Genomic DNA, 26,858 nt, shown 5'->3' on the forward strand with positions numbered 1-26,858 from the left:
CAACATATGAAGATGATTATTTTTGCACAATGTCATTTGTGATGCCATACACAAGTTTATTTCAAAGATCAAGGCCAAATTATACTTGGAAGACCATGGAATTCATTGGGACATTATAAGTAATTTTCAACCATGAAGCACTCAAATATTTCTAAGTTATGGAACCAATATTTTATGCCAACTTCAATACACCATAACTTTGTGCTCAAACATCTAAATTCAACCTTTCTTGGCTCATTGTAATCTTGGCCATTATGTTAACACATTGAGGGAAGAACGAGATCAAAAAGCCTCTTGAGTAGAATGCCCCATTGAGTTGAACATGGTGACTTGAAATTGAAGAAATCACCATTGCCCAAAATTTGATCACGACTAAACTCAATTTCAATCCAAATTAGCAAGTGTTTTGGTTATAAACATGTTTAACCAAACCTCCAGAAGTTAATTGGCACTTAAAACGCATCATTTGGCCGAGTTTTGATGAGTTTCAAGTCACACTTTTCACACACTTGGATCAAATTCGTTTTACACGAATTCAACATCATTCCACATGTATTTGGATCCAATTACATTGCGTATAAATAGAGGAAGCTTTCGCCTTCATTTGCAAGCTTTGGAGAGCCAAGAAATCCCTGCTGCAACTTGAAGTTTTTCCAGAAAATTCAACTATCGTGTTTTGAGTTTCAACCGGTTTCAATCCATTTTCTTGATTCTATTAGCTCCATCGATATCCTCTGAAACTTTTGCAACAATTCCCAAGCTCTGAGACCTTCTGAAGTGTTATAACCAAATCGAGCTTCATCAACTTTTGATCACCATCTGGATAGTGTAGTTCTGATCATCATTTAAACTCAAACAAGTTACCACAATGTAGTCATTCACTCTCTGATGCTTTCCCCTAACTGATCTGGTGTTGATTGATTGTTTTTATCATTTGATTTTATTTTTCGTGGTTTGCTTGTTTCTAAAACTTCTTTGAAATTCCCTCTGCTCAGTTCACATAAATGAATTTGAGGCACGAGGTTGGATTAGAGATAAGAAGAGGATCACAATGCTGGTGATCTCTTATCTTGAAGTTACCAAACGATGAAACTCCGATGAGAGCTCATCGGAGAAGATGACCAGAATAATTCTCAGGTGGTATGAGTTTGGACCAGACACGTTGGCATTTTGAAATGTTTTAATTGGTTAAATTCAAATTGGATCATGTGTTTGGCTTGAAGCGCCTTCCATCGTGTTTTCTATCATTTAGAGTGTTGAATTTGCCACGTCAATTAATGAGGCGTGTTCCAACGCTCCTGATTTTTTTCTGATTCTATTTCTTTTTCTTTTATTATTTTAAATTGCTTTCTTCTTTAAAAATTCGTAGTAATTTAATTTTTTATCCAAAAATCCCAAAATAATTTCTAAAATTCTCTTTTATTTCTCTTCATCTGATTTTTATTTTTCCATATTTTATTTCATTGATTTTCTGTTTTTCATGAATTTCCTTTTTTCTCCTTTGTTTTAATTGGTTCAAAAATACTTTTCTGCATTTTTTAATTCTAAAAATTTTATTATATGTTTCTCATTTTATTTCCAACCTTCCATAATTTTCTTGGCCATTTATTTGGTGTTTTGGAGGACTTTGTAGATTTTCCATTTTATTTCCATTTTAAAAATACCTTTTATGCATTTTAATTTCATTTAATTGCATTTTTAATTTGTTTGACCTTGTGGAATTCTGTTGGCCTTGGATCATGATGATTTTGATTTCAAGTTTCATCAAACTCAATGGATCTTGGGTGTTGATGGGGTGAAAACCCTAATCCACCAAAATGGATGATTGATTTTGATGACGACTTGATCAAATTTGTGATTCAATTTGGGTGTGACCTCTCTTATTCCTTTCTTCTTCATCCCTTTATTTTCCCTTTGGTTAATTGGATAGACTTGTGTCCATCTTGTTCATGATGTGTGGATTAGTACTTGATGAGCTTTCATCATTTCAAATCTACCTTCTAAGTGATCATGAATCATCTAAGGTACTTTAGATTGATGCATAAATTTGTCCTAAGTGTCATGAAATATGGATTGAAGTAATGGACCATCCTCCTAGCCTTGTGTTTGATCATCCCCTTTCATTTTCTTTTCTTGTGTGGCATATCTTTAGGAGGAGGATTTATGTATCATTTCTCTAACATGTATTAACACAAACATTATTATTGACCGGCCTCAGATAGTTGTGACTTCGACATAATTCCAATTACGATTGCTTAACATAGCGCTAAATTTGTCCCAAAGAAAATGACATTTTTATAAGTGAGATTGTAAGTCTCCTATTCCTCATGGTATTGTGTGAAAATTTTGCTCCTTTTTCATTTGTGGGAGCTAGTGACATACTTGTTGATTTTGTCCAAGTTGGAGCCCTTCTCATAAATGATGTATAAGTTCATATTTTAATGCTCGTGAGTAGATAATTGATTGTTCTCCAAAAAATAACCAAAACATCTTTTATTCTTTCCCTAACATTTACTGATATCTTATTATATTAACTTTATTTTTGTTTCATTTACTTCATGCTTTTTTTAGTTCTTGTTATTTATTTTATGCTTTTATTTTAGCATCTCATATCATATTTGCTCTTTGTCCAGATGGATCTTTTTTTATGATTTTGCTTTTTTTCCTTTGTCCATTTGGACTTTAATTTTCTTTTAAAATACATTAATAAAAGAAAATCCCCCCTAAAAGAGACTTGGTGATCTTTATTTATGGACTTATGGTTACTATCCTTGGCATCTTTATGGAGTTATGGACTTAGAATTAGGATCTTGACCTTTTCTCTGGGACTTATAACTCGAGACCCTGGAATCCATCTTATACCTTTGACTTCTGACTTCTCTGTGAAGACTTGGCTTGGTTACTTTGGATTCATCTGACACATGGATTATTATTTGCTTCTTTTGCTTGCTTGAGGCTTAATCCAGAGGAGGGAATTATTGCTTGACTTATGTCATAAAGCTTTCTATCTCTTGGTTAGATCTTTCTTCTTTAACTTTTACTTTATGCTTTAGGATAGTCTCGTCTTCTCCTTCCTCTTCTTTAATTTTCAAAATCTTCTCTCTTTTTTAAAACTTCTTGTTTTTAATTTGAATCATTTTTCTCAATAAACCTTGACTTTTGTCAAGTGATTTTCAAAACGTTTTTCTTAACAAATGTCAATCCATCTTAAGCATACTTAGACCAATTTCAAAAAACTAAAAATGCCTAACTCATTCAAACCATTTTGTGCCCTTATGCATTTTTCCTTTTAAACTTTTTCTTAAGGTATTAGACATTAGTCATTTCCATAGTTGAGTTATAATTCTCCTATCTCCATAGTATTAATGATAATTCTTTTCCATCTGTGGGAGCTAGTGGCATACTTGTTGATCCTATCCAAGTTGGATCCCTTCTCATGATGCGCAAATTTCTCATACTTATGGGTGACTAGTTGAGTGTTCTCCTTAAAATGTTAAAACGTCTTTTCCATAAAAATAAATCAAAACAAACTCTTTTTTTATTTTTACCACGAACTACGAGGTTTTGGTCCTCCATTACACTTTGTTGGTACGTAGGCATGAAACTTTAAAAGTCTTGGCAAACACCAAATTATAATAAAAATGCTTCTTTTCCCATCCCTCCAATCTTTTAACATATAACATCTTTTTTAAGCTAAAATGTTCATATTTTCAAAGAGGTTCTCATGGGGTACCATTGATGTTTAGGATGCTAATATCTTCCCTTTGCATAACTAACCCCCAGACCCTTGTTCTCTTTTTTATTAGTTTTGTTTTAAAACTTCTTTGGGTTTTGTTCGTACTTTTTCTCTTTTCCTTTGGAAACAATAAAAGTGCGGTGGTGACTCTTGCTTTGTGAGTTAAGTTAATCAATAGCTTAATATCAAAAAATTTACCGCTACAATATTCACCTCAAGGGGCAGTAGGGATCTTTGGTATAAAGTATGACATTTAAAATATTTGCCTCAAGGATCGAAAATGATCGTTGTTATGAAGTCAAATTATCCTCCTCAAGGGGGCGGAAAAGATCTTTGCTATGAAGTCCAACATACTAAATATTTTCCTCGAGGAGTGACAAAGATCTTCGCTATGAAGTCCAACATACAAAATATTAACCTTAAGGAGCGACAAATATATATTCTATGAAGTCCATCATATAAAATATTATCCTTAAGAGGTAGTAAGGATCTTCGCTATGAAGTCTAACATAAAAAATATTGAAAAATATCCTTATTGGTCCTAAATATTCTGAAAATTATTCACAGATAAATGATTATGTCAGCTAAGAAATTACAATAGTCTAATTTTCACAATACTTTTGACAAATAGCATTCTACATTCTGGGTAGGAGTTATCGCTCCAATTCCGGCAACTTATACGCCAGTGGGGGAGCTTCTAGAATATGTGATATGGCCCCTCCCAGGTGGGTTGTAGTTTTCCATGGTGTGCAGGAAGAACCGTCTGCTTCAAAACCAGTTCTCCTCCTTGCATCTCATTTGGATTGACTTTAGAGTGATATATTTTGGCATCTCTTTGCTTGGCAGCGAATTCTCGGACATAGGTGACCTCTCTCAGTTCATCGACCAAGTCTGCTAAACATTCTAATCCGTCCTTGTTTACTTTTTAAGAAAATTCCAACCGCCCCCATGAGAGTGTGTCTATCTCCACATGTTGCATGGTGTTTTCTCCATATACCATGAAAAACAGAGTTTCCTTGGTGCCGTATCTCGAAAAATACGAACCTCGCGAGTGTTCGTGAACTTGCAAAAATGATTGAACAAAGTCGCTATCGATCTTTACTTATTCCAATTAAGGAAAGGGGAAATATTAATAAAACCCTTAAAAGAAAAAGAAGATTTCGTCTCGACCAAATTCGGGAGGCGATTACGCAAAGGGAAGGTATTAACACCCTTCATGTCCGTTGTACTCAGTGAGAACCATTTAGATAGATTTGTGATTGAATTTTATACAATGTTATTTGTTTTATTTGAGTGGTAAAAGATTGAAAAGAGGAATAAAAGGGGCCACAAAAGGTTTTTATTAGGGTGCTTGACAAGATTGTGAGTCTTGCTCCTATCTATCCTCAGGTACAATGAGGAATTCAAAGCTATGTAGTTCTTCATAAAAAACTCTGTATTGGTGGGTTAGTTTTATTGAATGAGTGTTTAGATCACGCTCTAGCGGTTAAATATTGGAATGTATGCTTACGGGGAAGGTTTAAGCACTTGTTTGTATCGCGGTAGAATATACAAAACAATGTTCTTTTTTGAAAAGATTTTCAATCACACGGGGGAGAGAAAATAGGCTTGATGTGTTTGAGTATGTTTTTAAGGTTGAAAGAAGAGTATTTATGACTTGCAAGCTATTACAGATTAGGTCTAACACTCGAGACTATTTTTGGACATTACACCCATGTAGGCTTTTTAATCCATTTTGTTATGAAAGAGTTTGGAATATTTACGAGTGTTTTCAGCAAAAGACTAACACTTGGGCTTGCAAGATATTACAACTTGGGCTTAGTATTCAGGACTATGATTGGACATTACACTTATATAGTCTTTTTCTTTCAATTTATTTTGAAAAGAAGACACATTTGATTTTTTGGCGGAAGACAAGCATTTGGAATTGCAAGCTATTGCGACTTGGGTCTAACGCTCGGGGCTATGACTGGACCTTTCACCCAGGTAGCCTTTTTCTTTTAATATTGTTTGAAATAGTCAAAGTATGAGTTAGTCATTTTGATTTTTGTTTGAGAAAATAGCTTGATGTTGGGTCAAGCATTTTTATTTGCGTTGTGAATTATGAAAATGGTTTGAAGTTAATCGGGTTTTAAAAATCCACTTGACGTTGGATCAATGATTTTTAACTTAGAAAATATATTTATTTATCACTATTAATTATTTATTTAATTAAATTATCTAACTAAATAAATAAACAAATAATAATAATAAAATAAAATAAAATAAATAGAATCCTAACTAGGGTGCAAGAATGATGTATGAGATTGCATGATTATGATAGACATGTAATGAAGCAATTGGTAATTAAAAAATAGGAGTAATATAAAATTAAATAACTAATATTTGATTAAATCCATCAATTAAGTTAATTAAAGTTAATTACTATAACTAATTGATTGAATTATTTAATTCAGTCATTAATTAAATTAATTAAATCTAATTATTAAAATTAATTATTTAAACAAAATTTAGTTAATTAATAATAATAATAATAATTAAAAAATGGAGGTGCTAAAAATAAAAACAAACAAAGTTATTGGAACAATGGATGGGCCCAAGGGGAATGGCCCAATGCATTTGGACTAGGAGGTGCGATGGCAGCAAGGGGGAGAGAGAGTTGTAAAAGGGTGTCGGTTGAAAAGGATTGGGCGTCATGGTTTGGCCCAACAAAAATTACACAAGTTGAGTGGGGTGCGCTGGAAATGATATAGGTTGAAGATGGATTGGGCTTAGTTGGTTGGCCCAGCAGAAATATACGTAAGGTAGAGGCTACGCTTCTGCATAGTGGTGTTGGCTAGTGAATGCTTAAAAATGGGATGGGCTCAAAGGGAATGTCCCATACCCTAATTAGACCCACTAAAACCCTAAGGAACCAAGACCAACGCCTCAATTCCCTAATTTCCCTCTATCTTTCTTCTTCAAGCTCTCTGCAAATCTCTCTCTCTCTCTCTCTCTCTCTCTCACACACACACACACACACACACACACACACACATACACACACACACACACACATTTAGCCTCACTTTAACAACCCTGACCCCATTTCAATATTGTATAGCATTACAAATTACATAGTGAAATAAAAAACTATGAAGAAAGTAACGTAACAAAGTCAACAACAAGTTGAAACAATTGAGGTCTACCTAATTTCGAGCTCTTCCAACAGTACCCAGGTAACTTCTTAACCTCTACTTTATCTCGTCGATGTCCTCTTCTCCTCCTCTTTACTGATTGTTGTTACTTTTAGTATATTGTAATTGCTTGGGTGTGTGGGGCTTGAATAGCTCAAGTTTTTATCAGAGTTTTAATGTGAAACTCTGGGAAACTTTGAAGTTGAGCTCTAAATGAATTTTGGTGGGATTTCTGCAGGGTTTATATGCTTTGAACCTTTTGTATCTAATATGAGTGATGCAATAGGGTTGTTATATAGGTGTGGATGATGAGGTGAGGGTGAGTGAATTGGTGGGAAATCTTAGTTTGTTAGGGATAAAAAAAAATGGGGGGGGGGGGGGGGGTTGAAATTTTGCAATTCGTGTGAGCATAGTTTGATCAAGGGTGTGGATTAATTTTAATTGTGTTATATGTTTAGTGAATTTTCATTTTGTTTTATTGAAATGACATTGAGATTGCAGTAAAATTTGGAATTTGTTGGGATGAAAGGTGTGAGGTTCGTGGTCCCAATTGCTTGATGTATGTATATTATGTATCATATATGTTTTTATTGATGACTAATTTAGAAATTTATTCGGATTTTATGGATAAAGATTATTTTCTTTTATGGATTGGTATGATATTGAAAGTGGTAAAGAGCGGAAAGTAAAGAACACCAGGAATTATACTGGTTCCCCTCACAACTTGAGAGTACTTCAGTCCCCTTACAATGTGTAAGAGATTTTATTATTGTTAGATCTCCTAAAGCAAGCCTCTAACTAAGTAATCAAGAACAATCCTCTTGAAAACTTAACTCGCAAGAAAAGAAAACAATCTTTCCTTTTCTTGACACTTATATCCAACAATCCTGGATAATAAGAAATACACCTAAAACCAAACAATCCTTGGTACTTAGGATTTTACAAAGTAATTGAATGAATATGAATATTTGTATTGGATAAGACTTTAATAAATTGATTAGAATCTTCTTCTCTTTCAATATGAAAGTTCAAAACAAAATAATCTCTAAGTGCTGAAGAGTACTTTTGAAGAAAATGATATGAAAACTCTTTTTCAAAAGTATCTTAATATGAAAAATAGATGAAAATGAATGTATAGAGATTTTGCAAATTTATTTGAAAGGGGTGAATTTTGTAATGAAAATATAAGGATTATTTATAGTATGCATGCATCCCTTCAATCATAACATGACAATGGTTAGAATGGAAATCAGAGATTTGATGATGAAAAGATGTAAGCTTTTTCCATGAAGAGTCATGATGAATTGGTGCAAAGAATGGTGAAATAACTTTTTAGATTTTTCAAAAAAATTCCAGCATCAATTGATTGATCCACATAACCAATCGATTGACATAAGCAAAATATTGAAAAAATACACTAAGATCAATTAATTGACATACAACACCAATCGATTAGTCCAGCTTTAAAAATGAAAAATTCTAAAACAGAAAGTTTGATCAATCGATTGTAATATGGCATCAATCGATTGACATAGTCAAAACATTGAAAAAAATTCTAAGTTAAAAAACTTTTGAACATGCAATTTTTTAAACATCATTTTAAAACAAATAATTATGATAGAAAAAGTTTAGAGTGATCATATTAAAGTATGATAAAAACTTTTGAGCACTAGGAGTATATTATCGAAGAATTCCATATACCTTTACTAGATCCATGAAAAACTTGAGCAATGTTGAAATGATCTTCTTTTTCCATTATTTTGTTATGGAGATCTTAATATGTTGTCTTCATCCAAATCTTGTAGGAAGCTTGTCTTCACATTCTCCCCCTTTTTAATGATGACAACCAATTTGAAGCTTGAACTCATACTCCCATTATCTTCTTAGAAATGATCACATACAAAACTCCCCATGCATTAAGCAACACACGCAAAACACATATGCAAACATCTTCTCCCCCTTTGTCATAATCAAAAAGAAGTGAAAAGAAATATAATAATATCTAAGAGAAAATTAAGCATTAAGCCACACAGAAGATGTCTAAATATTACAACACAAGGAACCAAATAAGTCATGCAAAACATACAACAATGATGATAAAAGACATAATTAAAAACATAACAAAGTCATAAAACACCACAAGATATCCAATCACTGATTGTTATTCCCATCATTAGACCCACCACCTTGATAGCCACCGCCTTGATAACCACCACCTTGATAACCAGCTTGAGACAACTCCCAACGATCCATTCTCGACGACAAATGACCAATCTTGGTCATAACATCCATGCGAAATCCTTGTAGATAATCCATTGTCATTTGGTTGGAAGGTTGATCCGATTGAGCTTCTGTAGGCGGGTTAAACTCATCATTACTGTGGGCTTCTTCTTGAGGTTCTTCATCTTCATTGTCCAGGTATTTTATCTCATGAGTGCGTTGATTGAAAATGACTCCCATCTTCCTATTTACCTACTTGATACTTATCATGAAAGAGGGTTTTTCCATTGAGAAGCACAACTCATTTTCCAGGTTAATGTTGAAATGACGAAATTTTTTGGTCAAGTAATGAGCATATGGTAGACCCTCGGCATGTTCGTCATGAGACATCATATGTGACAAGATTGTATGTCCCCAAGCAACACGGAAATGATTTTTGATGACATATAAGAGCATCATTTCCGAATATGTTATAGAGAAGTGTTTGGAAAATCTAGGCACAATAACATATACCAGAAAATAGTGCAACATTCTATCGTCAATAGAAAACTTTGTTGGGGACCAGTAGACACGCTATGGGTTATCCTCCAAAAATCTTCTTCCTCTTGTTATAAATCTTATGCTCAGACAACCGACTCAAACTATAGTAAAATGCATGTTTGCTATAGTTTTCCCATGGAGCTTTTATCCCAACAAATTTGTGACCACCAGTAGGAATTTCAAAAATAGCACTTATATCAGAAGCAGTTAAGGAGATTGGGACTCCCTTCATCACAAATGTTAATTTTCCTTTCTTCTTCACCATGTTGGAGTAGAACACCTTAACCAATTCAGGGTAAAAATTTGTATTGTAACCAATTAGGTCACTCAAACCCAATTCCTCAAAGACAGTAGGAAAGGTAAACACTGTAGCGGGGTATTCGTTACCATTAGAGATATTGACTAAATCCAAGGTAAATCATACAAGTCGAGTCGCCACCGCACTTCTATTTATCCAAAGGAATGGTTAGAAAGCGAACAAAAACCTAAAAGTTTTATCGAATCAAAAACTAGTAAAAATGTCAGAGATCTGGGTAAGGGGGTTGGTTATGCAATGGGAAGGTATTAGGCACCCAAAGCATCCTAGGTACTCCTAGGGAGCCCTTTTCACATTTGTTGCAAAGGTTGTTGTTTTTTTTTTTGAAAATTTATTTGTGCAAACATGATTGAAGGCATGAGAAAAGCGTGTATGTTTATCTAATGTACTACTTACTAAAAGAAGGGTCAAAAGAAAATGACTCACACGGACGTCGCATCCACTGCATACGTATCTCATCTGAATCTAAGAATCAGAGTCTTCGTAGCTCGGCTACCTATGGGTTAAAGAGGAGTGTGCTCGCTAAGACATCGCGTCTTATGCCTACGTATCTCATATGGGATGAAAATCAGAGTAAAACATAGTTCGACCACCTATGGGGTAAGGGTTGTGTTTTGGGGTGAACGACGTTACTACGCAATCTACCGGATGCTCGACCTTTGGAGACTTACTCGCCTGTAGTAGAAGGAGATAACGTGTTCTTAGGAGAAGAAAAATCAATGAGTTGGGGTGTTTTAGGGATGCTCATGCAAAAAGGAAGTCCTAGATGAAGGAACCGCGCAACCTTAATTGACATGCCACGAGAGGCTATACGAAACCTAAGAAATTGGTAACATGCGGGAAAAGTAAAGGGATCGAGAGATCTACCGTACGGATAAAGATCCTAAGTAACAGCAATTAGATAAATAAGAAACCCAAAGACTCTTCCAAGCTAAACACCATCAAAGAAAGCGAGTCATTACAGGTAATCGGAATAAACCTCCAGGTGGTACCCCACAAATAAAGTGGAACACCAAGCAAGCTATCCCTGCAAGAGTATGTGAGCCCTCACAAAAACACAACAAACAGGTTAGAGTAATATGACAGAATTAGGAGAAAACAATGCCATAACAAAACACAAACAGGTTAGAGCAAACAGGATAGGGTAATCAAGAGTTGTCCCCAAATCAAAATGTAACCACATGAATCATGCCATTAAAATTCACAAAAAGCTCACAAAAAGCAACCAAGGGTAGGAGGCCTAAACCTCTTGTCAAACACATGCATCAAAAGGGTATCAAATTCACCCATAATACCTCATACATTTAGAGCATTTAAATTAAAAGCATAAAGTAATGGGAATAAGGCAAACCTGACTGGAGAGATCGAATGAAATTGAATTCCCCAGTTGGGTTTGTAAAGCAATCTGAGGGTTTATATGAGAGGGAATTGGTTCTTTGCCGATGAGTTCCCTTCAGTCTCTGGAGGTTGCTCTGAACTCTGTTAGCTCTTCTCTCACTATCTTTTTCCCTGCCAGGGTAATAGGAATAAAATGGTCTTTTATTTCACTGAAACTCTGAATTTATAACCTGATTTTTGTGGACCTGTGGGCTCAAATGAGAGAGGCCTAAGTCCAAAAATTTTCTGTTATATTTTATTTATTTATTTATTTATTTATTTTTTATTTATTTATTTATTTTTTTTATTTTTTTTAAACACGTGGGCTTCGCCTAGCGAGCATGACAGTTCAAGAAATTCCTCTGAGCGTAGGTGATTCTGGTGGCTTTTCTTGGGACTCGCTAGGCGACCCATTCTGCTCGCCTAGCGAGCATGACAACTCATGAACAAACTTTTGCTCCTTCAAGATTAATGTTTTGACTGACGAATAAGCCCCATTTGAACCTGTTGGAAGTATCTCAAGCCATTCCCTTGTGTTGACTGATCATCTAAATAGAACCCACAAAGTGTCTTGGATGATACTCAAGCTTCAAACAAAAGATGTTAGTGACATATTTTTGTGCTTTTGGTTAGTAAACAAAAGTAAGAGAAACAATGATGTAATAATTCAAGCATGCTTGGTGATCTCAAACCAATCACAAGGAGTCCCGCCCAAAGGCTAAGGGAACCAAGATGCTAAAGATCCTTGAGGCAATGCAAATGCAATGTTATGATGCCATGAGGGATCTTAGGGTCAAAATTGGGGTCTTACAGATGCCCCTATTTAAGGTCATTCTAGCCGGAGAAGTGAAGGTTAAAATCTTCGTCTCGACGGGGTAGAATGAGCTTAAATAATAACAAAGAGACGAATTTTGGTCCCTAAGAGACCTCATGATGCAAATGTAGGTATGAAAAATGGTAGCACTCTGTGGAGATATGTGTCCACAAAAGCAAAGAAATCAGAAGCCACTGATAATCCATATGAGCAATTCACTCCACGGGACCAAGACCTTGGGGACTCTCCTGGGGATAGAAAAGGGATAAAAATACGCGAGCAGGTCACGACTCAAAGCGTGGGGAACAAAATTCCAAAGGGAAAAGATCCAATGGAAAGACTCGAGCTGACTCGAAGATGCATGTATTGGGGAATATGCCAATACAGCAAAAAACTATCCATAGCGGATACATCAGATAAAATCCGGATGAAAACAATCCACTAAGGGACTTCGCTGGGGATGTCCACAAGGACACTCCTTGGGAAGTAGCGGGACGAGGTATTACCGGTTACTGGGTAATAAGCTCAAGGAGACATGTGATCTGAACGCCAGGTATGAGGGTGAGAGATACAACATGCTCAGGAAGAGATGAATATCCAAGACCGGTATGAGGGTGAGAGATATCAAAACTTCAAAATGTTTGAGGAAAACCTAAAAGGTATACTTCAACTCAGGGATTCTGACTCCACGGGGGACAAAAAGTCATAATAGGGAGCAGAGAGGAAGGAACACCAGGGATACCGGTTACTGGGCATATAATAGGTGACCAACCAAGGCGTGAATTGGGGAATATTCCCAAAACACTCATCATCCAAAAGAGGGCTAAAAGAAAACTCGATTACAGGATGGATATTCGACTCCACAAAGGGGATACGAATCTTACTCAACTAGGGAAGAACAAAAGGCTTCAGACCCGAGAGTGCATGAGATATACTATCTATTACCGTCAGAACATAGATAATATACTCGCATGGACGATTATCCACAACCGGTTACTGGGTTAATAAAGGATAAATCGATCGAAAAGAAAAGGCATCGGGATACCGAAACTAGGTATATAATGATGACCAATTCAGGGGAGAAACAATCGTTACCAACAACAACAAGGTAGACGAGAGATGACCCGCTGGGGATAAATTGCGTAATTAGGGCAATTATCCAAGCAGATGAGGGGATATCATCACCGAATATTGGATGAAGATAATTGTCACCAATTAAAGATGAGCAAAAATAGTTACTCTGCAAAAAAGGAAGAAATAGGGTTTACAACTACCGGTATGAGGGTAGAGAAACACAGACTCCGCCGGGGATAATAATTACTAATTATTGAGCAATTATTCATTTACCACGGGGAAACAGGAAAAGAGTCTCAAGAGACCGATCTAGGATCAAACTAGATAAGCACACCAAATCAAGACTTGTCCCGGTGAGGATATAACTCAATGAGGAAAACCATCCCAGTATATGTGTTAGGAAGGAACAAAAACAATCAACATCCACGAGGATATAACCCGGTGGGGAATATGGAAGAAAGGATAGACGCTTTCTGCCTATGGAGCTGACTCTATATGGAGAGATCAGACACACACGTCTGCTTGGGGAAGTATATCACCAAATAGCAGGAGACAGTGAACAACGATATATGGCAAAGAATGCAACATGAATATCTGAATGTTATAATTATGCATGTATGCGCGTGGTTTATGTATGATGTATGTTGTCAAACAGACATATTTAACACAACCAGGTCCAGGAATCAATCACCCGGTACTACATCTCAAGAGAGAAAGCCAAGTTCACCGGAGAGTATCCAATCTGCTGGGGATTAGAGATACCAGGAAGCAAAGAACTATGCAGGGGATGAATCATCAATCATTCCAGGTGGGGACGAGAGTTATCAAAGACAAGGTCCACCACACCAACAACTCTATTGGGGAATCTATCCGAGGAGATAAATGATTTATCGGGATCAACCACCAAATAACGCTCTTGCCCAAAGAGATCCAAGCTGCTGAGGAAGAAAGATTGCTACTCTGCTGAAGGGAAGAGAGGTGACTCTCAACAAGCAATCCACTTGGTAGGATAAACCACAAGGGGTTCCGGAGGGAGGACATACAGTCATGCCAGGCATATGGACAAAAATCTTACCCTGTTGGGGATCGTACCACCCTTGGGAGAGCACTGAGGATCTCCTAAGTATCCTTTCGTCATTGTGAATGTTCACTTTGTTTAAAAACAAATTATAAAAAATTTGATCGTTTAAAACAATGATATTTTCTTAATCAAAACATGCAAAACATTTGTTGAATAGAAACAGATAAGAGTGTCAATAATTGGATAAAAGGCTCAAATTTATTTGATAGAATGGTAGTCTGTGAATGGCAAGACTCCATAGATCTTTACAAATTTGAAATTGATGATATATATTGGAAAAGGGCTACATTGAACATAATGACCATTTCTCCACCAATTCTGAATCCGATGTATTTGAAGCTTTGGCTGATAATGAGCAAGGATCTCTGACGGACGACAGCTGTATAACAAAGTCTTGTCAGGACGCAGTTACTTGCCAAATCCCTAATTTTTGCCTAGATTTCCCCAGGATGAGGTACTCAATCTAGTGGGATACATATATCATTATTATATATTTTTTGTGTCTCTAACTTTTGCCTGGATCGCCCTTTCGAGTTTTCAATCCACTGAGACGCTCATTTTTGCCTAAGCCGCCCTTTCGGGTTTTCAACTTAGCGAGCTATTTAGCTTTTATTTTTTTAGGCGAAGTATTTCTTGACTGCATCTGAATTCACAGGACGAGTGAAATCCTCCCAATCCATAGTTGTAAGTATGTGTTGGTGTAAGCCCTAGAGGCCAATACATTTTGGTACTTGTATCGAATAACAAAAGGCATTCTCTTTATTATGGTTGATTAATAAAGTCCCTGGAATAGATAGTCCATTTAATGTATTAAGTGTGACTTAATCATGAGAACACATTAAACATAAGGACACTATTCCTAAAGTATCCGTAGTCGAGCTTTAGTGTGAAGTGGGATAACATTAAAGCATTAAGACTATTATGTTTGTAGACTGATGATCACATCTCATGGATCATGGATAAAGAGTTATCAAGTCTTAAACATAGGTATGAATATTATGAGTAATATTTATACCGGATTGACCCGCTATGAGAATACTATATAGAAAGTTATGCAAGGTGTCATAAGTTATTCTCATGGTGATAATAGTGTATTCCACTCTTCGACCTGAAACCACTATGGATCCTAGATGTAGAGTCGAGTGTTTTATTGCTGATCCAACGTTGTCCGTAACTGGATAACCATAAAGACAGTTGATGGGTACTCCACGAAGCATGCTGAGGGACATGAGTGACCTAGATGGAATTTGCCCATCCTGCATAACAGGATAAATGTCTATGGGCCCAATATTGAACTGGACAAGGATGACACGGTCTATGCCTTGTGTTCAATATAGACATAAGGGCAAAAGGGTAATTATACACATAAGTATTATCACAGAAGGAATTGTCAGATCACATGACATTTTCGTGTCTTGGGTAGCAGTGATGTGTTGCTAGATACCGCTCACTGTTTATTATGTTAAATACGTGATTTAATATAATTGCCAACGCCGCGAAAACCTACATGGTCACACACAAAGGACGAATTGATGAGAGATAGAGTAACTAAGGAATACCGTAAGGTACGGTGCCCTTAAGTGAGTTATAGAACATCGTAAGGTACGATGTACTTGAGTAGAATACGAAATATGGTAAGGTACCATGAGCTTAAGTGATTTTGGGCATATTATAAGATATGGGCCAAAATACACTTAAGTGGGCTTTTAGCTTGAAGCCCACACAAGTGGTTCTATAAATAGAACCCTTGTGCAGAAGCAAAAATTTGCGGTTGCATTCTTTTCGTTTTCACTCTCTCTCTCTCACTCAAAGCCTTCATTCGTACCAGCTAGCACTGAGATTGAAGGAACCCGTTCGTGTGGACTGAGTAGAGACGTTGTCATCGTTCAACGTTCGTGATCGCTTCGTGGATTTGCATCAAAGGTTTTGATCGTCACAAGAGATCTGCACCAAAGGTTTCGATCATCACACGAGGTAAATATTCTATCACTGATCATGACCATTCGTAAGGATCTCTAAGGAGAAAATTTTAATTTCCGCTGTGTTTTGGACCGCAATTCTCCTTCACAAAGCACCGCCTGAAAAGGCTCTCTTAACAACATACGGACCCTCATAGTTCGGAGTCCACTTGCCCCTGGAATCGGGCGCGAAAGACAAAACTTTCTTGAGCACAAGGTCACCTTCTCGGAACACACGAGGCTTGACCTTCTTATCAAAAGCTTTCTTCATCCTCTGCTGATATAACTGACCGTGGCACATGGCAGTCAATCTCTTTTCTTCTATCAAGTTCAGCTGGTCATAACGACTCTGAACCCATTCAACATCAGTCAACTTGGCCTCCATCAAGACTCTCATTGATGGGATCTCCACCTCTACTGGGAGTACAACCTCCATGCCATAAACAAGAGAGAAAGGGGTTGCCCCTGTTGAAGTGCGGACAGATGTACGATAGCCATGCAAAGCGAATGGTAGCATCTCATGCCAATCTTTGTACGTAACAACCATCTTCTGGATAATTTTCTTGATATTCTTGTTAGCAGCTTCAACAACCCCATTCATCTTGGGTCTGTACGGAGAAGAATTATGATGTGCAATCTTGAATTCACTACACAACTCTTTCATCATCTTGTTATTCAAGTTAGATCCATTATCAGTAATGATCTTATCTGGCACACCATATCGGCATATGAGTTGATTCTTGATAAACTTCACGACCACCTGCCTGGTCACATTTGCATACGACGTCGCTTCAACCCACTTGGTGAAGTAATCAATTGCTACGAGAATAAATCTGTGTCCATTGGACGCTTTCGGCTCTATCATGTCAATCATGTCAATTCCCCACATGGAGAAAGGCCATGGTGATGAGATCACATTCAAAAGTGTCGGGGGAATATGAATCTTATCAGCATAAATCTGACACTTGTGGCATTTCTTCACAAATTTGCAGCAGTCAAACTCCATTGTCAGCCAATAGTAGCCTGCTCTCAACATCTTTCTAGCCATGGCATGTCCATTGGAATGAGTACCAAATGAACCCTCATGGACCTCAGTCATCAACAGGTATGCTTCGTGTCTATCCACACATCTGAGCAGAACCATGTCAAATTTTCTTTTGTAAAGCACTTCGCCATTGAGGTAGAAACTGCCTGACAATCTCCTCAAAGTCTTCCTATCTTTTACAGATGCCCCAGGCGGGTAAATCTGGCTCTGAAGGAAACACTTGATATTATAATACCATGGCTTATCATCTTTTACTTCTTCTACTGCAAATACATGAGCTGGTCTGTCCAAGCGCATCACGGTGATATTGTTGATTTCATTCCACAATTTAACCACAATCATTGAAGCAAGCGTAGCAAGAGCATCTGCCATCCGATTCTCATCTCGAGAAATATGATGGAAGTCAACCTCAGTAAAGAACGTTGAAATCCTCCTCGCATAATCTCTGTATGGAATGAGGCCAGGCTGATTCGTTTCCCATTCACCCTTAATCTGATTAATAACGAGGGCCGAATCACCATATACATCAAGATGCTTGATCCTTAGATCAATACATTCCTCCAATCCCATAATACAGGCCTCATACTCAGCCATATTATTCGTGCATTTGAAAGTTAGCCTTGCTGTAAAAGGAATATGCGCGCCCTGAGGAGTAATAATCACGGCCCCAATACCATTTCCATACTGATTTACAGCGCCATCAAACACCATACTCCATCTGGAACCAGGCTCTGGCCCTTCATCAAGTGTAGGCTCATCGCAATCTTTCACTTTCAAATACAGAATTTTCCTCATCCGGGAAGTCATACTGAACTGACTGATAATCTTCAATAGGCTGATGTGCCAAATGGTCAGCCAAGATACTACCTTTAATAGCCTTCTGAACTCGATACTCAATATCATACTCAGATAACAACATCTGCCAACGGGCAATTCTCCCTGTTAAAGCAGGCTTCTCGAAGATGTACTTGATTGGATCCATTCTGGATATCAACTAAGTCGTATGATTTATCATATACTGGCGTAAGCGCTTAGCAGCCCAAGCCAAAGCACAACATGTCTTTTCAAGCATTGAGTATCGAGACTCACAATCAGTGAACTTCTTACTCAGGTAGTAAATAACATACTCCTTCTTCCCTGATTCGTCTTGCTGACCAAGGACACAACCCATCGAGTCTTCAATAATAGTCAGATACATGATCAAAGGTCTTCCCTCTACAGGCGGAGACAGAATCAGAGGCTCAGACAGATATTCTTTAATACCGTCGAAAGCTTTCTGGCAATCCTCGGTCCAATCATGGGACTGATCTTTCCGGAGGAGCTTGAATATAGGCGCACATGTGGCAGTCATGTGGGATATGAATCTAGAGATATAATTCAAGCGGCCAAGAAAACCTCGGACTTGCTTCTCAGTTTTGGGCGCAGGCATCTCTTGTATTGCTTTGACCTTTGCAGGATCAACCTCAATACCTCTTTCACTAACAATGAAGCCCAATAACTTGCCAGAACGACTCCAAATGTACACTTGTTGGGATTCAGACGAAGCTTATATTTCCTCAAACGTTGGAAAAGCTTCAACAAACGCTCTACATGTTCAACTTCCGTTCTTGACTTAGCAATCATATCGTCAACATATACCTCAATCTCCTTGTGCATCATATCATGAAACAAGGTGGTCATAGCTCGTTGATACGTGGCTCCGGCATTCTTCAAACCGAAGGGCATCACTCGATAACAGAATGTTCCCCAAGGTGTGATGAATGTTGTCTTCTCCATATCCTCGGGTGCCATCTTAATCTGATTATATCCGGAAAATCCGTCCATAAACGAGAAGACATTGAGTTTAGCTTATTGTCTACCAACATATCAATATGTGGTAGAGGGAAATCATCTTTCGGACTAGCTTTATTCAAGTCTCTATAGTCCACACACATCCAGACTTTTCCATCTTTCTTAGGCACGGGCACAATATTGGCCACCCATTGAGGATATATAGAAGTCACCAGGAACCCCGCATCAATTTTATTTTGAACTTCCTCTTTGATCTTCACTGCCATATCAGGATGAGTTCTTCTGAGCTTCTGCTTTACATGCATGCACTCAGGCTTTAGAGGTAGGAAATGTTGCACAATATCAGTATCTAGACCAGGCATGTCTTCATACGACCAAGCAAAGACGTCGACATATTCTCGTAGCAACTTAATCAACCCCTTCTTAACAGATTCTTCCAGAAGTGCCCCAATCTTTACCTCTCGCACACAATCTTCAGACCCCAAGTTTACTGTTTCCAGATTCTCAAGATGCGGCTGAATGATCTTCTCTTCATGCTCAAGTAGCCGGGTGATCTCATCAGGAATCTCTTCAACATCATCTTCCTCTGCCTCAAATACAGGGAATTCAAAATTGGGAGATGGTGTTGGGTCATTATGTTCAATGGGTTTAGAAATCAACCTGCATAATGATTTTGGATATGAAAAGATTTAGAATTCAAACAAGGCAAATCATTATGCAGATGAAAAGATTGATTTTATTTTATTTTTTAGGGTTTTATGTGATCACCAATTTCATGCAAAAACAAAAAGGGAAAATAAATGGGAAAAACAAACATTTAACATGAATTTATTGACTGAAAATATCATTGTATTTATGTTGACAACAATGTTATCACTCCTCCTTTTGGCATGGGAGAAGGGTTTTTAAACAAAGTGATCATTACGTTGACTTATGGACAACTGTTGGAATCTCCACAGCGACCCAATTGTTGCAGACCCCTCCAGGGATGATGAAATTGCCAGAATCCTTTGTATCTTCTTCTAAAACGGCAGCAACCTCCTCATCTAGACCAGTGTGGATGAAACCTCCACTCTTGAATAGCCCTTGCTTATTGAAAGTACCAGAAGAAAAACCTATGCCAGCCCGGGACTCGTTGTCTTCTAACTCAATCATTTTTCCTAAACCAGTGGTTGCACCACGCTCAATGGCCAGCTTTGCATCTTTGTAGGAAGCAAATGAAGGAGCTCTTTTCTCAATAGGCTCAGCAATAGATAACGCTTGGACCAACTTCAACCTCAGCATCTATATAAGAGAAGGAAGACAAATGGCTAACCAGAAGAGCCCTTTCTCCCCCTACCACCACCAGCTTCTTGTTTTTCACGAATTTCAATTTCTGGTGTAGGGTGGACGTCACGGCGCCTTCCTCGTGAATTCATGGTCTGCCTAAGAGACAACTATACGATGGGTGAATGTCCATAACCTGGAAGGTAATCTGGAAATCACTTGGTCCGATCTTGACTGGGAGATCAACTTCCCCAATCACAGTTTTGCGAGACCCATCGAAAGCCTTCACAACTACTCCACTCTGCCTCATGGGAGGCCCTTGATATGATAGCTTTGAGAGAGTGGACTTTGGCAATACGTTCAATGATGACCCAGTGTCCACCAGCACATTGGACATGGCGTCGTCTTTGCAATTCATAGATATGTGTAAAGCCAAGTTGTGGTCTCTTCCCTCCTCAGGGAGATCAGAGTCACAAAAGCTCAGGTTGTTGCAAGCAGTAATGTTTGCAACAATGTTATCGAATTACTCCAAAGTGACATCGTGATCTACATGTGCCACATCCAACACCTTCTGCAGAGCCTCTCGGTGTGGTTCTGAATTTAAGAGTAAGGATAAGACAGATATTTTGGATGGCGTTTGTAGAAGTTGGTCTACAACATTGTACTCGCTTTTCTTGATGAGTCTCAGCATCTCATCACAGTCTTATTTCACATTGCAACTCGGGCCAACAGAAGTAGGAGTTTTCAGTACGGAGGAGGGCTTAACAGCAAGTGCCGGATTCGGAGAATTCACAGCGTTCCCGATCGGGCGTTCAACAAAATCAGCATTAATTTGAGGCTTCGGCGGTGCTGAAAATACACGGCCACTACGGGTCAAACCACTAACATCGACAATATTCACAACAGAAGAAGAGGGCAAGGACACCTCTTTCCCATTCTCTACTGCTACGGCGTAGTAGCGATAGGGAACTGCCTTTTCAGAAGAGTAAGGCACAGGACCAACATGCTTAATGATCAGAGCGGGAGAAGCCTTCTGCTTGCTACCATTGTACTTGATGATAACAGGCTCGGGTATCCGGAACACTGGGGAAATCACGTTGACCTCAGGCTCATTTTCATCAACATTCCTGTTTTGAAGGATCTCAATGACTCCTTCGTCCAGCATTTCCTGAACATCCTTGCGCACCTGGCAACAACCCAATCGGTTAACAGAGCAGACTCGACATCTATCATGGTCATGCTCATAATGACTGTAGTCACACAACAAACGATGCATCTGGACCCGAGACTGTTGAATATGACTGACATATTTGACCTTGTATTTTCCAGGGCAACCCTGGACCATGTTGACAGATTTCCCATGTTCGGGCAATGGGTTCTTCTTCACATTAGGGCCTACGTCCTCAAAACATAAAATACCACACATTACAAGGTCTTAAACCTTGGTCTTCAAAGGGTAACATTTCTCCACGTCGTGGCCGGGAGCACCAGAATGGTAAACACAATGTAACTCAGGCTTATACCACCACTGGGGGTTAGCAGGTATAGCCGGTGGGTCTCTCGGAGTAATCAGCTTCCTTTCTATCAAAGAGGGATATAACTCTGCGTACATCATAGGAATAGGATCTAAGGTGACCCTTTTCCTCTCGTAACTCGTGCTGGTTTGATTACTGTTTCGAGGCTGGTAGGCCTGCTGCTGCGGTCGGTGCTGTTGTTGCTGATATTGCGGATGTGGTTGCTGATTGTTACTATGTTGCTGATACTGTTGATTGTCTCTGAAAATAGGTGATATATGAGCCACCTGGTGCTGATTACTGGCGGGACGCACAGTCTTCCTCCTCACAGAGGGTCTTCTTGGTTTCTCATGGGAGATCACAGCATGTGCCTCTCCATCTTTCTTCTTTGCAAACTCCCCATAACGTTTGGCAGAAGAGCCTTCTTCTCGGGTTAACCGTCCTTCACGGACCCCTTCTTCTAGACGCATCCCCATATTCACCATCTCGGTGAAGTCAGAAGGAGCGCTAGCAATCATCCGCTCATAATAAAAAGAACTTAAAGTCTTCAAAAAGATCTTAGTCATCTCTTTCTCCTCTAGCGGAGGCACGATCTGTGCTGCCACCTCTCGCCACCTCTGGGCGTACTCCTTAAATGTTTCTTTATCCTTCTGGGACATGGCTCTCAATTGATCTCTATCGGGAGCCATATCCACGTTGTACTTGTACTTCTTGACGAAGGCTTCACCGAGATCATTGAAGGATCGGATGTTCGCGCTGTCTAAACCCATGTACCAACACAAAGTGGCACCGGACAGACTGTCCTGAAAGTAGTGGATGAGTAGTTGGTCATTATCGGTTTGAGTCGACATCTTCCTGGCATACATGACTAGGTGGCTGAGAGGACAAGTATTTCCTTTGTATTTTTCAAAATCAGGGACCTTGAATTTCACAGGGATCTTCACATTTGGAACCAAGCAGAGTTCGGCAGCGGACTTGCCGAAAAGATCCTTCCCTTTGAGAGTTTTCAATTCCTTGCGAAGCTCAAGAAATTGATCGTTCATAGCATCCATCTTCTCATAAACATCTGGACCCTCAGACGGCTCAGAATGATAGATGGTGTCGTCTACCCTGGGCAAAGTATGCATGATAGAAGGAGGAACGGCAAGGACCGGGCTAGATGCCGACAGAGAAGCAAAGGTAGGAACAGGACCCTCAGGCATGAAATTGGGAGGCATCCCCCACGGGAACCCGGTTGGCATGGTTGTTGGAACAAAGTGTGCACTGGCAGCGGGCACAATAGAGGAGACAATCTCGGAGATAACTGTCCTTTGGGGAGGAGTTGAAGGTGTCGGAGAAGACTGGCTCTGGGCAGCCATGAGTGACTCCATTAGGGCAGTCAATCTGGCCACTTCCTCTTTCAGCTCGCGGTTCTCTTGCTCTAAGTGATCCATCAGTCTTGAAATGTTGGCTCTAGTGTAGTACCGGTGAGTCAGCTTGTCTTCAAAATAAATGAAGGACACAGAGTTAGACCACAGGGCAAGGGACCGAAAACAAAACCTGCTTATGCATATGATGCATGCAATGTTTGTGCATATGATTTGTTTTTTATTTCAAAGGAACTTTAGAGTTTTATTTACAAATTCTGGAAATATTAAGCATTTTATCACATATGGAAATATCTCATCAAATAATATCAGGGAAAAGAAGTGCAGCATCGTCAATCATATACAAGAGAAAAGGAAAATAATCGTCTTATGTATCCCTAGAAACAATCATCTAAAGCTCGGGACACAGGAAGATAAGATGCGCGAAGCCTCTTCACCTCCCTCTCGTAGGCTGCCTCCATATCGGCCTTCTCTTTGGCGAGTCGATCATACCTCCTCTTCCAGAACTTAGAAGACTGAGGAAGTAGAGAAGTCCATACATCATCAGCGTCATCAATAACCTGATGCTCAAGAAACTCAATCAACGCATCCTTCTGCTTAATCTGCTGAAGCAACTCTTCACGTTCACGGATCCAGGCACGTGAACGGTCTTCGTCTCTCAACTCCTCTGCTCCTTGATTAGGGAGGGTTGAAGGCCCAGCCATAATCATAGGTGTAGGTCTCGGATACTCATAAGGCATGAGATACTCAGACGCCCTCTTCCTAACCCAAACAGTGTAAGGCTCCAAAGCGATGCAATTCTTAGGACCCAACTCTTTCCTTCCTTTCCTATGAATCTTGCGCCAAGCGTGGACCATCCTAGCTTTCAAGCCTTGGGGATCTTTACCATTCTGAAAGAATACACCCTCTAACAGAATGTTATTGGGTTTATCCTTTAAGGGGAACCCAAGCTGCCGACGTGCCAAAACATGATTGTAGTTAATCCCACCACATGTACCAAGAAGAGGTACATTGGAGAATTCGCCAGAAGAGTCAATAATCTGCACACCATCATTCACATGGTTATACCAAGAGATATCATCATTAGTGAGAGACATAAGTCTCGTGGACCACCGTAGACATTCCTTGTTCTCCTTGAAAGCGACCGTCTGAGGTAAGTGAGAAATAAACCACTTATACAACAGAGACAAACAACACACAATGGCGCCACCACCCTTTGCATTCCTCATATGCAAAGAGAAGTAGGTATCGCTCAATAGAGTCGGAACGGGATTAAGAGTAGAGAAGATCCTAATAGCGTTCACATCCACAAACTTGTCGATGTTGGGGAATAATACTAGCCCATAGATGAGAAGTACAAATATGGCCTCAAAGGCGTCCTCACTCATGGCCTTCCCATACATAGTAGCTTGAGCAATGAGGAACTCAGAAGGGAGACCTTGAATTCCTCCTTTGGTAGTTATATGAGCACCAACCAGAGATTCATCTATGTGTAACATGTCAGCTATCTCTTGAGAAGTAGGAATACTCTCCAAGCCACTGAACGACAACTGGTCTAGAATAGGTATACCCACAAGGTAAGCATACTCCTCAAGGGTAGGCAAAAGCTGGAAATCCGGAAACGTGAAGCAACGGTACAAGGGATCATAAAACTGCACCAATACACTCACCAATCCTTCATCCACCTGAGTAGTCAGAAGAGGAAGAAGCTTCCCAAAACGAGCCTTGAAACCCAAAGGATCTAATACATAGGATGTCAGATTCCTTAACTCTTTCAAATTTGGTTACCTGAAGCTGTACTTCTTCGTATTCCTTCTTTGTCTTTCCATGTCTGAAAATTTTGCAAATAGACCTCTTAAGTTCCTTGAAAATTTTCTCATTATTTTGATGATATGAATGCAAATGGGTGCATGAATGCATGAATGCAACAATCACACTCAAGGATCAAGCAAAGCACACCAAACAAAGGTCATGGGATGGATCATGTTATCCTTAATATCAACCATCCATTTTGGTGGATTATGGTTTACACCTTATCAACACCCAAGTTCCATTGATATTAAGGATACCTGAACGGATCAACCATGAATCAAGGGTTTGTTGTAAGTCACGAGCATGGAGTTAGGTTAAGAACCACCCAAAAGGGAGTGTACTAGGGTTTAAACCTGCCAAACATGTTCTACAAGAGGTTCCCATAGTCATCATCCCATCTTTCGGTTATTATTGGAGAAACGACTACTCGTATTCCGAAAATATTCTCAAGAGAGACTCTTATGAGTGTAGTATCGCGTAACAATCGTATCAAATCTTACACTTGAACGACTTTCGCACTACATCCTAAGAATAGGCCAAGATGGGCTTGGTAAACTAAGGTCCTTGGCTTCTAAGGTCTATATTGGAAAGGTAATGTCTAACCACAACTTACTTGTGTGACATTATTGATCCCAACATAACCTCCACCAAATGAATGGACTTGCAAGTCAACTTGCTAAGGAATAACTCCACACAAGTCAACAAGACTATGCCATTCTCCTATTCTAAGTGCATTCGAGTTCGGGTATAGAACTTATCTCACAAAGATCACCAAGCACACAAGAAATTAATATCAAGCAATTCAATCATTATATACAAGACAGTAATCCCAAATTGCATAAAAATATGTCACAAAAAAAATATACAATACAATACAACAAATATGAAAAGTAGGCAAAACCCACTAGGATGTTTCGATCCCCAGCAGAGTCGCCACTTTTCTGTAGCGGGGTATTCGTTACCATTAGAGATATTGACTAAATCCAAGGTAAATCATACAAGTCGAGTCGCCACCGCACTTCTATTTATCCAAAGGAATGGTTAGAAAGCGAACAAAAACCTAAAAGTTTTATCGAATCAAAAACTAGTAAAAATGTCAGAGATCTGGGTAAGGGGGTTGGTTATGCAATGGGAAGGTATTAGGCACCCAAAGCATCCTAGGTACTCCTAGGGAGCCCTTTTCACATTTGTTGCAAAGGTTGTTGTTTTTTTTTTTGAAAATTTATTTGTGCAAACATGATTGAAGGGATGAGAAAAGCGTGTATGTTTATCTAATGTACTACTTACTAAAAGAAGGGTCAAAAGAAAATGACTCGCACGGACGTCGCATCCACTGCATACGTATCTCATCTGAATCTGAGAATCAGAGTCTTCGTAGCTCGGCTACCTATGGGTTAAAGAGGAGTGTGCTCGCTAAGACATCGCGTCTTATGCCTACGTATCTCATCTGGGATGAAAATCAGAGCAAAACGTAGTTCGACCACCTATGGGGTAAGGGTTGTGTTTTGCGGTGAACGACGTTACTACGCAATCTACCAGATGCTCGACCTTTGGAGACTTACTCGCCTATAGTAGAAGGAGATAACGTGTTCTTAGGAGAAGAAAAATCAATGAGTTGGGGTGTTTTAGGGATGCTCATGCAAAAAGGCAGTCCTAGATGAAGGAACCGCGCAACCTTAATTGACATGCCACGAGAGGCTATACGAAACCTAAGAAATTGGTAACATGAGGGAAAAGTAAATGGATCGAGAGATCTACCGTACGGATAAAG

This window comes from Lathyrus oleraceus, chromosome 6, assembly GCF_024323335.1.
Source record: "Lathyrus oleraceus cultivar Zhongwan6 chromosome 6, CAAS_Psat_ZW6_1.0, whole genome shotgun sequence".
Taxonomy (NCBI): domain Eukaryota; kingdom Viridiplantae; phylum Streptophyta; class Magnoliopsida; order Fabales; family Fabaceae; genus Lathyrus; species Lathyrus oleraceus.